The 14,117-nt window shown below is 38.4% G+C and overlaps 1 long non-coding RNA gene across 3 annotated transcripts in view; it reads right to left on the bottom strand.

The window, feature by feature from the left end:
* The window catches only part of LOC121078581, a 172,852-nt gene extending 159,904 nt beyond the window's left edge, over positions 1-12,948 (bottom strand). For all 3 annotated transcript variants that reach the window (XR_005824647.1, XR_005824648.1, XR_005824646.1), the window contains exon 1: positions 12,864-12,948. This is a non-coding gene — a long non-coding RNA (uncharacterized LOC121078581). The remainder of the gene's footprint in view (positions 1-12,863) is intronic.
* Between the last annotated feature and the right edge of the window lie 1,169 nt (positions 12,949-14,117).

Genomic DNA, 14,117 nt, shown 5'->3' with positions numbered 1-14,117 from the left:
AACAGTAATTATCGATTCTGTCTGAAAAAGGAATAAACAGTCTATAAAGCTTTTTGTGACATCATTTTGCCTCTGTATTCTAGCCAGGCATTGATCTCCATGGAATTCAAAGAGTTAAACAAGCAAATTATTCCTGCTAAGAGCAAGACTTCTCCTAGCAAGCACTTATGATCTTGGTGCTGGGTCAACCAGTATTGGGCTGTACTTCTAACTTCAAATCTGAGGAATGCACATCTGTGCTAAATTAAAAAAAAGAAAAATACAATTGCTTATACACATCAGGATCCCCAACTACTGTCTTACACCTCCCTCAGTTCTTTATTCAAATGAAGACAAAAAAGATAGGCAATTTTAGTGTCACTTCGGAGCTTTAAAAAATGAAGTTGCAGAGCAAAGAGGACTGAGGAAAACTCTAGCAGTCTCAAAATGAAACAACAAAGTTTCAAAGATTGAGCAGGTATTTTGACTAAAGACAAGTATTTGCAATTAATATTTTTTATGATAAAATGTAATATTTAAATGAGAACAGCAACTGGGTTTGTATGAAATGTTCAAGAGAGTCAAATTTCTCCATGCTCTTCTCTATCAGTAGTCAATCCAGACATTAAAATGAACAGTTAGGTATAATCCTGTACAAAACAGCACCATGCTCATGAAATACTAAAAAGCACAGAAGCAATCTTACACTTCTATTGAAATAGACTGGGATGTTCATTCAAAGCTGGCATCTTCTAGTGGGAGGAATCCAGATAAAGATATCCATCAAGAATATCTTTATAGAATTAATATCATAGGTGGAGTCACTCTGACGCTCTATGATTAATAAAACTGCTTGGAGAGTGGTTCTTTTAATGACAGATGGATATATTGTATGACCCTAGTTCTTCGTAAATGCTATCTTATTGTCAAAATGCTGAGAGAGAAATTTGATATGATTAATGTTCTTTCTTCCTCCTTTTTCCTCACACTGATCAAACAGTAGAAAGCTAATCCAGTTGCCTACAGTGAAGCAATTAACAATAAAAGGAATAAAAAAGAGACGGGTGATTTCTGCAAAATTCAGTCTTTGTACCTTGAGGAAAACCTTTCATTTTACTCATTTTGCACTACAAATAATTAGGGGATATGAATCAGAGGGCTGGAAGTGACCTCAAGAGATCAGCTAAATATGTTTCTCTGCTTGCAGGCAGCAAAATCATACATGAGGTTTCCCAGCAGATGGGTGTCTATCTGAGGTTATTAAAGACCTGCAGACAAGGTCTCTGCAGCCTCTCTAGCCAGTCCACTCCAACATTTCTTGATCAAAGAAAAGCTTTTACTAATATCTAACCTAAAGTTTAATTTCTTTAGTTAGAATTTCCTCTCATCTCAATTGCCATCAACCTGGAGAACTGTGCAGTTTCACATAATTTTAAGCTTATCCACGATGATGTTTTTGTCAAAAGGTATGGCCCCAGCAAATCTGACTGCGCATCCCTGTTGTGTCTGCACATCCCATTGATGGCTCCAATGATTTGGCCTCTGCAGGCTGAGCTGTTGATCCAGCTGAAAATGGAAAAATGGGGGAAAAAAAGGGTACTTTTGAAGCAGACCAATGGCTGCAAGGCAGTAGTTGGTCAGGTCCATCAGTGGGTGGAAACAGCTCCTGACGTTGCAGCTGCCAAGAGAAACATTTCAAGAGCACCAGCCGGAGTTCCTTTCCCACTGAATTTCCACCTATCCAGCCATTTCCTATGCTGTGTTTAGGCAACTGATTATTCCCATGTAACCTACTATATTGCTCTTGTCTCTGTTAAATATCATCCTGCAATAACAGAGCTACATATCTATAACAGTACCATATACATAATCATCAGACTTGCTCTCCTGCTGTCCAGCATACAGTTTTTTCCTAGCTCAGTAACATCTGAGTTTCATAAGCCACAATCCTCCAGATCATGATTAAAAAAATTAAATAGCATTAGTATTAGACAGACAAAATGGTAGGTCAGTTAGTGAATCTGTAATTGAGGACACCTGATACACTTTTTTAATAAAAATGAACAGAATGCTTCTGATGCATTGCTCAATCATAATTAGGCCTCAATCTTACCTTGCCAGCTGAAAATATCAGAACAACTGGAGAACAACTAGCACAAACAGTGGTCATGTGTGATAATGCTCACAAGTTCTCTAGAGAATTAACTCTATTATTTGCTAGCCAGGATGCATCTTCAGAGAGAAGCAAAAGAACAGCAACTGCTCTATTTAATTTATTGTAGGCACACAATTAGAGGCCAAGACTTCTGAAGAAAAGAGAAAGGCTGCCTTTCAGGAGGAATAAAAATAACAAATATTTGACAGAAATGTCCTGCGGTTACTTAAGGTCAAAAGAATTCAGACAGCTTTCAGCCAGTTCATGAATGACTGTTTACATTCAGTAGTAAACTCTAAGCTCTAACAAGCCCTGTAATTCTTTGACTTGAAATGTTATTGAGGCTACGAGCTACAGTAGACCTAAGGAAGTTTGTCATGTTAACACTAGCAAGGCCTTCCAGAGTTTGTATGAGGAAGATGGAAGTACCAGAGAAAGCTTTGGAAGACATCACACAAGCTTAGAAAAAAATTATATACATATATATATATATATATATATTATATATATAAGAAGTTTTCATTGTAACTACCTGGGGTTCTCTTCAGAGAGAGAAATTTGTTGAAAACAAAATGGTTCACAGATAGGATTTTTTTTTGCCTTTTCTCATTGTAAGAAGCTTCCTAACACAGAATTGATGAGGTAGATGAGGGAAGTAGAGAAAGGCCCTGTGCAAGCTTGCCTTTTAGGGCCTTATCCAAGCAATATTAGGATATGTAGATTTCCAGCTTTCCATCCAAATGTCCTAACTACTGGGGTTGGTAGTTACATCGTTCCTCCCTTCCCCCCACAACCAATATCTACTCTCTCTTCACCTGCTTCATAAACCAAAATTATTGTTATATAAGCCTTGAGAAATGGAACACTAAATTAGATAGACTACTGGCTAATCTGTTAAAATGATTCTTGTATTCCTCATGGACACCAATTCTTGGAAAGTCACACTCATGAAGCTAAAATTCACTCCCTGTGGAGAGAACCAATATAAGGCTTTTGTGCCACTTCTAAGCCCTACAGTTGCTGTGCTGCATAGGTATGTATTTAACCCATTCATATTTTTGTGAGCAGGAGCTTCAGGATTCTGCTCAGTCATTAAATAGAAATTGAAGCAGGTTAACAGAAGAAAGAAAGAAAAATAACATGCTTGTTATACTTACAAGGTGGTCTGGTAGGTTTTTTTAAACTATGCTTTCTCCTAACACGAGTTTTAAAAATGAAGTTTAGGTCCATCATTTGGCATTCTAAGGGGTACAGTAATAGCCCTCACCATTTCCTCATGTTCCTTCCTCTACCTCAGAGACTGCAAAGCAAATACCTTTGTTTCATGAACATGGCAAAATTGTTAAAATACAGCAGTTTCATTTAAGCATGAGAAAAAAATATTTAAGATTAGAGCATTATGTGTTAATATAACACTAAACAATTAAAATAACTTGCAACCAAATTTCATTGCTAGTTAATAGCATCTAAAATAATACTGATAACAAACGACAGAATGCCTTCCCAGAAGACTAATTCTGATTCATAAAATTGTTTCAAAGTGTGGCTTGAATAATGATATAATACGCTGGGAATAATACATCCCATATGTTGATGATTTTATGCACGCACTACATTGGAGTTTTCTTTAATGTTATACAGAAATTCAAGAAAGTAAACTTCATCATATAAAACTGGTAAAGAGATTTAAACAATATCTAAAATCTCCATTTTTTTCTTGTAATTCTAAGAATACAAAAGGAAAAACCAAAACTGACCCCATAATCCACAATTTTTTCATGTTTACAACATTTTTCAGTAGTTTCCAGTCCAAACATATCCAAAAACTGTCTCATTCTAGCGATCACAGTACTGCAAGGAGTCCTTTTAACCCTTATCAGCGAAAGTAAGGAACAATCAAAGAAACTGCTCACGGTATCAACAAGACAAGGAAGCAGTCAACAAGAACTCAGGTAGCCGCTAATTAGCCAGATTTTTCCCATAGCTCTGAGAGCTTTCAGAAGTAAGCATTCAGTTCATTTACATGTGTTAGAAGGTGAACACTTATTGATGACTCTTGAGAGCAGTGGGAGGTTGGCAAAACTGAAGCACTGAACTGCTCTTTTTATTACTTGTGAAACTTTCCAATCCCAAGAAGTCTCTGGAGTAAAGCAGGTACCTTCCTCCAATTTTTTTTTTTTTTTTTTGGTGCTGCTCTTGGTTCATTCCCCGTTAAACTCTTTCTAAGAAGCAGGTAGAACTTATAACTCCTTTGCTGATCTGTCATGAAGATCATGCCACGGCCAGTAAATGCTCCCTGGTTGCCCTTCCTACCACACCAGTTCTCACTTGACACCTTACACAGGACCACTTGCAGTCACCTCGCCTGAATTTGCGGGCGTTAGGGTCATTGATAAAACAAGCCATAGCCACAGTACAGATTCCCTTGGTTCGCAACAGGAGAGAATGCTACATGTGAAAGAAAGTGCTGTCATTTCAAATGTCACCCAGTATGTCACCAAATGTCACCTTCCTAGTTTTTTTTCTGTAATGACAGTTTAAAGCTATATGTGATGTTTGCTGAACCCACTGGTAGATCATCTATTATGTTCCACTTCAAGATCAGATGCCGGACCTTGCTGACATCTGGCAAGTGATTGCCCTGTGGTTACAACAATACAAAATGAAAGAAACCTGAACGCCTCCCTACCACACATGTGCACGTGCACCCACACACACAGCAAGTCTTTACCTTTCAAAAGGGATTTCCAAATGTCTTCTAATCTATCCTTGCACTTAAAAGATCACATCAGCACCTTCACCTTTCTCTCCCCGCTGCAATCGATTTGTCGGTTGCTTGTGATCTTGGGGGTCACTTATTTGAAAAGGTGGGCTTTTCTCTAAAACAGAGATTACTCATACTACCTTTTCTAAAATAAAAGTCCAAATAGACCTGTCAAACATATAGGAGTTAGGACATCTGGACTTCAAATTCTATCTTCGTTAGACCAAGTAGATGCTTGTAAAGACACATTTTTATGGAAATAAGTCATGTATGACCGTTAGAAGAACCGGTATGGGAAAGCTTGCTCCACATTGCCACTATATTTCCTCAGTTGTATTTACATAAAGTTCGATGTTTTTGAAGTGCATTGCTTTCCAGTTTACACTGGTCCATTTGAATGTCAGATAGTATCATTATAGACAGTATCAATAACACCTATACCATGATAAAGAAAAAAAGCATCTTGTGCACATTTTCACAGGGATTCTGGCAGAGCCAGACACTAGATAAATCTCTCAAAGCCAAGTATCACACCCATCATCACCTACTTCTACAAGTTTACATTGATGCCTGTGCTTGCCTCGTCTTATTCCTAGCAATTTGTGTCTCACCTTATCTCATCCCCCTATGCAAACCTCAAACCAGTGAAGGGGCATTTTCAATACATTCATTACTTTTTATCAGCATTGCTTTTAAATACCTGCAAAAGAAGTGGGAGATTTATTGATGACACTCTCTGGGCTTATTTCCTGATTAACCCACGTTATCAGGGTCCCCCCCCCCCCCCCCCCACCCCCCCCCCCCCCCCCCCCCCCCCCCCCCCCCCCCCCCCACCCCCCCCCCCCCCCCCCCCCCCCCCCCCCCCCCCCCCCCCCCCCCCCCCCCCCCCCCCCCCCCCCCCCCCCCCCCCCCCCCCCTTATTCTTAAAATTCTTAACACTTCAAAGCTGCCTCTGTTACATTTATTGTCCTGACAAGCGTAAGGCTCTCTCTCTCTCTGCTCTGCTTTTGACACTAAACTCAATGATCAGTTGATCAGTCTAGCCTATCTGTCTGACTGTTGACATTGAGCCCCTTCAAGCTTCTGTTTTCCTGTTCTATTTTCGTATCATTCAGCAACTTGCGTTTTCCTCTGAGGTCACCCTTAAAGGTTCTTGTGTCATGTTTTTCATTTCTGCCTTGTCAGGAAAATCTTGCCACTGCATCTATCAAAGTAATCATCAGGCCTTGATGTAAGAGTATGGTTCCTCTCACATTTTTCATTACCAGATAATTTATTAATATCCTCCTGAGCAAGACTAGATTTATCTTGATAAAAACGCTATCAGTGGCGACACAGTATACAGCACTGAAAGCATTCAGCTATTTTGGCAACTGCTCAGAGAAGGTGTCCTTTAACCTCTCCCACCCCTTAATTCCTCCGCAAGCTAAGGGAAGATTTTGGGTCCTGCAGCTCTGGTGGCTTTTTCCATTGTGCCACTTCAGTAAAGCTGACCTGGGGCAGCCTCCCAAGACCAGACCCTGCAGCGCATCTGGCTTTTCCTTCACGATGCTCTCTGTTGCTGGCATGGAATACATACACGTTAACTTAAATAAAACAATGCAATGATACGCACAGAAGCAAAATCCTTAGTTAGACGTGCCACCCAGTATGAAGAACCTAGAGGCAGTCATTTTACATTTCAGGTTGAACAGTCCCCACAGAGCTTGATATTTTCTACTCAGAGGGATATCTTATTTTCTTCTAGCAACTGAACCCTGCCTATACACCCACCCCCATCTCAACACATTCTTCCTGTAACAGCTATTTCTCTTTCACATTATCTTTGCTGGAAAAAAACATCGTAAGGCTACTCAGCTCCCCACTCTATTATATCCTGAAATTAAAGCACAGGAGGCCCTCCACAAAGGCGGCTGGCTAATGACTCTCCTGGTGGACATTAGGTGAGAGATGCATTTGTGACATGAGTGGCAGCTGTGCAGACACCAGTTTATGTGATTCAGCACAGCTATTTCATTAATTGCGTTTCATGGTTCATTTCCTCAGATTACACTCAAAATAAATAAAAATAGGAACACAAAGCTGCTGTGTTCTCCGAACCATCCACCAAACAAAAAGGAGGAAAAAAAATGCCCTTTTTAATTGGCTTCCTACATACTTTTCTGTCTTAGGTGCTTTTTTAACCACAAAATCAAAAATAAAATAAATTGCAGTTATATTCTGCTGTCTAATTATCTCCTCAGTTTTCCACAGAGACTTAGTGACTTACAGAGAACCCTGCTATGAGGAAACACATTTAATGAAAGTGAAAATTTTGTAGAGGCTTACCTACAAGCATCACATATCTCCATCTGCTGATTTACATGCTTGTATTTTGTTAAATTTAACACAGAGAAACTGTGTGGGTAGTCTCAGGAAGTCAACAGCTTAGACATCGGTTTAAAACCTGACCTCACCTCTCACATATCCCGATAACTATATGCATGTGGAAAAGTAATTACAAGAAGCAAGGAAAGATGCAAATGCAGAAAGTCAAAAATTGCTTTGACTCAATCAGCAACGTAGGTGAACATTCAAGAAGGATATCCGGCTGATGCTTGAACAAGTGACTTCAGCACCACAAAACCTTAAAGAGCAGTCAATACAGTCATGAACTTTTAAATATTACTTTTTTGTCCCCAAAACTATTGTTTGGTATACAGTGGTTTCATATCAAAAGCTGCAATTTTCAGAATATCTTCTGTAAGGAGCTTTTACTAACACTAAAATTATCATGAAGTCCTAGCCCAATTCCAGTGCTATGTTGCTGAAACCTTTGTCACTCAAAGCCAAAAGTCAGACTGAATCAGATGCGGCAATCTTCTAAAGATCGGAGTCTCTATAGATTTTTCAAAAGCCTTTCCTTAGGAAGCTTTTCAGGTCTGCAGAGGAAGAGATGCACCCAGGAATAGCCTTCAGCCTTGCTGTATAGCAATCATGTGGGAATGGAGGTTCAAAACTTCATTCGAAGTTAGTAGAGCACGTTCTGGCTGAAAGCTTTATAAAGCAGAGCACATCTCTTCACGAGAAAACAAAGAACATCCCCTCAGTTCTCATTTGACAGGGAAAATATTGCTTCTTTTTGTTTGTTTTTACAAAAGATGCAAATATTGAAAGCTCGATGTTTTCAAAAAACTGGGACTGAACATTTAGAAAATATGGGTCAGGAAGTCCAGGCAATTGCTGAGTTATAATCATCTATCTACTATAAATATCTGCAGTGTGAAAAGAGCTCTCTCCCCTCTGCATTCACTGCTGCTGCTGCTAAGCACTAGGCTTTTTTGTGGTTTCATTTTAGTAATCAGGATCCCTCGTACTTCCCAGACAGATGGCCATTCACACTTCAGTGCTCATTTAAACACATACGTCAATGACGACAGAACATTTCAGCTGAGAACAGGCCAATGTAATCTTCCAAATTCAAGGCTATCTGTCATTTTTTTTGGTTATATAAAACCACAGTCAAAAGTAGGGCTGTTCTTATTTGGAAAGCTAGAAAGAAAATGGAAAATTCCACTGGCTTGCTGTCTCCATGAAACTCAGGCAAGGCTATTTAAAATGATTTGAGAAGCTCTGAATGTCTAGCCTCTTCTGATCCATTGGCAGTTGCTCTTGGGGCCTGCTAAGAAATGGGGAAGCTAATATCAGATTAGAGAATGAATGTTGGGCCTTGCAGGCTGCTCTGAGCCCCCACAACAGCATTAATTCTGTATATCCTCTTCAAATCCATCCCATGTTTAAAATGTAATGGTCCTTCATTTGTCTCTTAAGGTATTAGATAAGTACATGCCAGCACCTTGCAGCTGCACTCTGCAATATACAAAAGACAAATTGGAAATGGAGGGCAAGTATCTTCTTGACTCTGACGCTGATCCCCTGTGTTTGCTCTGAGTGGACGCAGTACTTATGTGGATAAATAGACAAAATTATTTTCCACTGCTGTCAAGTCAGCATCCGAGACAAGAAGGAAAGCATTTAAATTTAATAACATTCTCTTCAGCTTCAGGGTGGACTATGTGTAAGAAATGAAAATCTGTAATATGAAAAAAAAAATCTATTCATGACATTTCTGGTTCCTGCCATTTCTGTTCTTCCTGCAGGAAGAACATGTATTATGCCAAGGGTGTCTGCTTAACTGACTTTATCAGCAAGTGATTTTATTTTATTTTATTTTTAGTTCAAATAAACTTTACAGGCAATCTTTTGGGAACTTTGCCAAACCTAAACCAACCTATGAGCTATTTAAAGTTCAATTAATTAGCAATTAGCAGGATAGAATTAACACGGGAGCATTTAAGAGAGTGTATATGCAATCAGCCAATTATTATCAACACAGCAACAGGAGGTGTGCCACAGTATGGGTTTCAAGCATATTCACCTAAGTGTGTAAAGATAATGAACATAGCAGTGGCTAAATATTTCAGCTTGCCATCCATGTGAAGCTACAACAAGTCTGCTTCTGCAATTTGCACCTAAGCTACAAACCAGAAAGCTAAAGAGGTGCAACTGGGAGTACAAAAATTTCCCTAAACTTACAATGCTGTTTAACAGCTGAGTATCAAAACTGTATTTTGCAGGTGCATTGCCAGAAACTGAGACCCTTATTGTGCTGTACATTTGTCATTCGTGTCTGCAAAGCGAGATTTCCCACCAATAAACAAAGCACAGCAATGGATCAGCAGTCTGGTCAGATTTGATAAATCAGTTTGACCCTGGATGATCCTGTCATTCTGAAAGTAAAAGCTGTGAAAAGCGCAGAGTTCATGGAACACATTACGTGCCAGTTAACTGAAATTATGCTGCAATGGTCAGAACAACCATTGCCAGCCTGCTGTGGAAGCCTAACACTGGTGGTACTGGAAACTTCACTACTGCATTGCTAGAATGCAGTCATGATCCTCAGGTAAGCACCACTTAGATCACTAAGATGAAAGAGTTATCAAAGCAGTCAGTATTTTCAGCTATTCCTGAGACAAAAATTCAAAAACCATGGTTAGGCTGAATAAAAAGCTTTAAGATAGCAGCAGAAGTATAACTACTTCTAAAGGTGTAAAACACACTGGTGAGAAGCTGGATTTAACCTTAGCTGTGTGCTTAGTACTGGAAAAGACCCCTTAAATAAACTTGCCTTGTCAAACACATTGTGAAATAAAAGAAGCTGACCCAGAAGGATTCTTGAAGGCACAACAGAGGAGTGGCTTTACAGATCAACAGCGTTAATAAAGTAGAAGAGCTGACCCAGGATGGGATTAGCTGGAGGAGCAGGCAGTCTGTTGTGAGCACCTGATTGAGCTGGAACAAGACAGAAGATGAGAATAAAATACCTTGTGGCTTCTAACAGAACCCACCGCTAAACTTTCTGGGGAACAAGATAAATCTGAAGTAAGAGAATAATTAACTTCTCTTCTGAAAAGTAATCGGTAATTCAATCTGACTTCAGGGGAAAAAATGTGGTTTTCTTGGGGAGGAGGCTGAAGTTAGTCGAAAGAATCTCTGTGCCCCACCTTTTTGCTTCTTTTGATTTAAGCTCTCTCTTGAGCCTGGGGGAAATCTGAAGTTAAATGCAAGGAAGAGGGCAGGGCAATCAAGATCCATGTTCTTTTTACAACACATTATCTTCTGTGGTTTGAGCATGTGAGAGACTGACGTATCTGGTTTGACACTCCTGTACAGGAGTGTCAGCAAAGCAGAAATCACTTCTGGATGAACAATGTTCATTTAAATATTGATTTTTATAGAAAGCCCTGATTTAAAAGTAGTTTCATCAGAATTATAAAGAAATGTCATTTCTCTTCTTGAAAGTAACTGAGGATTTGCTCCATCTCCTGTAAGATACTAAATTATGCTTATGTAGTCTCTGGCAAAATTGGTTAATAGTCTCCATAGACTTGGGTGTAATATACATCAGATACTGCAGATCTCCTTTGAGAAGATCAAACTTTTACCACTCAGTAGAAGAAAGTAATTAGATAAAGATTTACTGAATGCATTATTTTAATTTCTGGGGTTTGGATTCTTTTCCTGTTTACTTTTTTTTTTTTTAAACATACATGCAATTTGGTACTCCCATATGGTTTAGGAAGGTAATGAAAACTTTGAATTTCATTTTTGTAAGCTGCAAAGTTCTCAACTGTAAACAAATATTTTGAAATCTAGATGCAACAAAGAACCAAAATTACATAAGGGAGCATTACTGCAGCACTTTGATGTGCAGATGAGTTTCTTCCAGTGTTCCTATATTAACAGATTAGTAGAGTAGTAAGGGTAGTCCAAAGCCTGGTGGCCTCAACTGAATTTTCCAGAGGTACCTTTCAGCCAAAGAGAGATACCTATCTTCAGTAACCTTAGTCTAAAGGTTATGGTTCATGATGTTACTCTACACGCAGTTACTCAATTCACTACATGTCATCTTGCATAGTCTCCTACCAGTTAAGACTTTTTTTCTTTCAAATATAAGGTTTTCTTATACTTCTTGACTGCATAGTTACTAATACCTGTTAATTAGGCATATATTCATACTTCAGTCTCTATCAATAATGAAAGATCAGAAAAATTCTGTTTGTTACTCATCCGTCTGTTTCAGTTATTACATCACCTCAGCTGCACAGCTGAAGTAGGTGTTTTTCAAGCCTAAATCACAAATAAGCCATTTCAAGCCTTGACTTGAGCAGGTCTGTTTTAGCTTAGAGTAGTCAGTAGCTTAAATGCTACTGCAGCAGGAAGAATTTGCTTGTCTATCTAATCATTAGCAGAACAGTTCTGTTCAGTAATATTAATGACTGTATAAATAACAAAATAACTTACAGTTTTGCATAGACATAATTCTTTTTAATAACTGACCTTCTTTTAATAAGCAAACTTATTGAAATTCCTTTTTAATTATTAAATATTGTAGCTATAATAAGAAAGAGAATATTGGTTGTGATATTTAACCACAGGCGACTAAACAGAAAATTTGCCTTTCAATACGTGAGTTGTCAAGCATTCTGTGAACATATGTTCATATAAGATGATGGTAGCTACATTGTCTGAACTGCTTTAGAAATATCAATCTTTGGATATCACCAATGCAGCTTATTCTTCTACCTTAACTTATGTGCATAATAGCTTGTACAGGATATCCAGCTGTAAATCTAACTCTTCATACAAGAGTTACTCCATCAGGATTACTAATTTCACTTATATTGTGTTGAGTGCCGAGGAGACTCATTGATCCATATAAGAACAACACTAACACCAAAAATTGCCACAAAGTCCTGCTGCCAAGGACTGAAACTAAAATCTTCAGATTGCACGTTCTTCAAGTTTTCTCATGGTTAACTGTAGAAATTAATGTTTTTAAGAACATTTCTAAGCAAATGGACCCTGACCCTTCTCTCCTCCCCGCCCCATTTTCTTTCCACATACACATCACACCCCAGAATCTGAATGGCAACTCAGTTATATGAACGTGAAGTTAACAGATGAACACAGTAACAGCAGAAGATGTGAAATCACTGGCCGTGACTCACTCTGTGAAGACATACCTATTTCTCTCTAAAGAAAGACATTTGCATGACATTCAAAAGAATATCTGTAACCAATAGGCAGAACAAGACTTCAAGGGCTAGTTAATCTTTTGGAAACAAAATGTTTATGCAACAAGGTTGTCTGTACACAAGCTAACATAGCTGTGAGAAATTTGTAAGCACCAGATCTTCAGGTACGGCAGAGACCATTTACAAACAACTAATGCCAGCTTTCCGCATAAAGGGAGCAGGAAGAAGGGACTAGTTTTAATAAGATAGAGATTGGTTAAGTAAAATAACCCACAAACTTCCAAGACACTTTTGTCTAATTGGTAGGTATCTATATTCAACTTGGAAAGAAGAAAAGAGGAAAATCCAAGTTTTTTCTTTCTTATTTTCTAAAATTAATTACACTTACCATCACTGGAGTACTCAAATAATATCTTTTGCCACCTTATACCCTAAAAAATAGTTTGGAATGATGTGAAACCTTGTTTATGAAGGAGAGCAGTCTCCTGAAAAGCTACAATGCCAACTACAGCCATCTTACATCTTTAAAGTAGATCATTATTTGATTATCAGACACACATGCCAAGTCATAAATTAACGTTAAAGTCAGTGATGGGACCCAAACCTTGATCTAGTGGCTTCCCAGGTGAGTGCTCTGCACTTGAGGTAATAGAGTAATTAGACAGCTTTTCCCTCTAAAGGATAATTGCTAATACGTGTTGGCTGTTGGAGAGGAAGCCCTCCTGAGGAACAGATATGGGTTTTCCTTTTTCATTAAAAAAGAACCTTAACTTTTTCAGTGGTAACCTTCAGCATATTAAAATGTTTACTGCCTGAGTCAGATAGAAGTGTCCCTCTGAGTAACAGACAATTAAGCATAGCAGACAAGTGGGAAAGTAGCACAATGGTTCTCAGAAAAACAACAGTGGCCTTTAAATAACAGCTGCCCTATTAACCATTCTGTGTAGCTGTAGCACACGGTACTGAGAGCCAGTGTACAACTATTAGGAGTATTGACAAAAGTAACAAATTCATGTGATCCACAAGAAGCTCATAAACAGTCTAGACCTAACCTATCATTATAATTTTCCAGAGAAGATACCTCTCTTGGATGTGTCACGTTGCATATGTACAATCTCTCTGCGTACAGAGTGCATGGGTCCAGTTTCTTCACTTTTCCTGAACTCTGTCCTTGCCCTCATTCATAAATCTGCTTATATATATGTATACATGCATTTATTAAATAGATCAGATTAATAAACATCACTTGATCTAAATCTAATCTTAGCAAATTAAGATTACCCTGACAAAACCAAAAATATCACAGATACAGAATCTTAAAATATAGATACCCAGAAATTCTGATAGATGAAAGAGAATTTTACAACTGGTGAATATAAAATCGAGTAAGATGTCTGAAGCTCAGTTTGAAACGTGCAGTTTTCCTACTGACATGAATTGAACCAGCTTTAGAGTCTAAATCATTTATGACTGATCCTGCCTTGCCTTACCTCGCCTGTGATCATTAGCATTTTGAGGATTGAATATCCAGTAGGTATGACATGCTGCTAGTGTATTTAGTCCTCAGCCTATAAATACCAACATTCAATTTCCTTTTAGGTATCTTTAACTTCCTGGAAGATGTTTTTACTTTCAGAAGTAA

The sequence above is a fragment of the Cygnus olor genome, chromosome 15 (assembly GCF_009769625.2).
Source record: "Cygnus olor isolate bCygOlo1 chromosome 15, bCygOlo1.pri.v2, whole genome shotgun sequence".
In the NCBI taxonomy this organism is placed as follows: domain Eukaryota; kingdom Metazoa; phylum Chordata; class Aves; order Anseriformes; family Anatidae; genus Cygnus; species Cygnus olor.
Note: the sequence above shows the minus strand (reverse complement) of the source record. Positions and strands in the feature narration are given on the sequence as shown.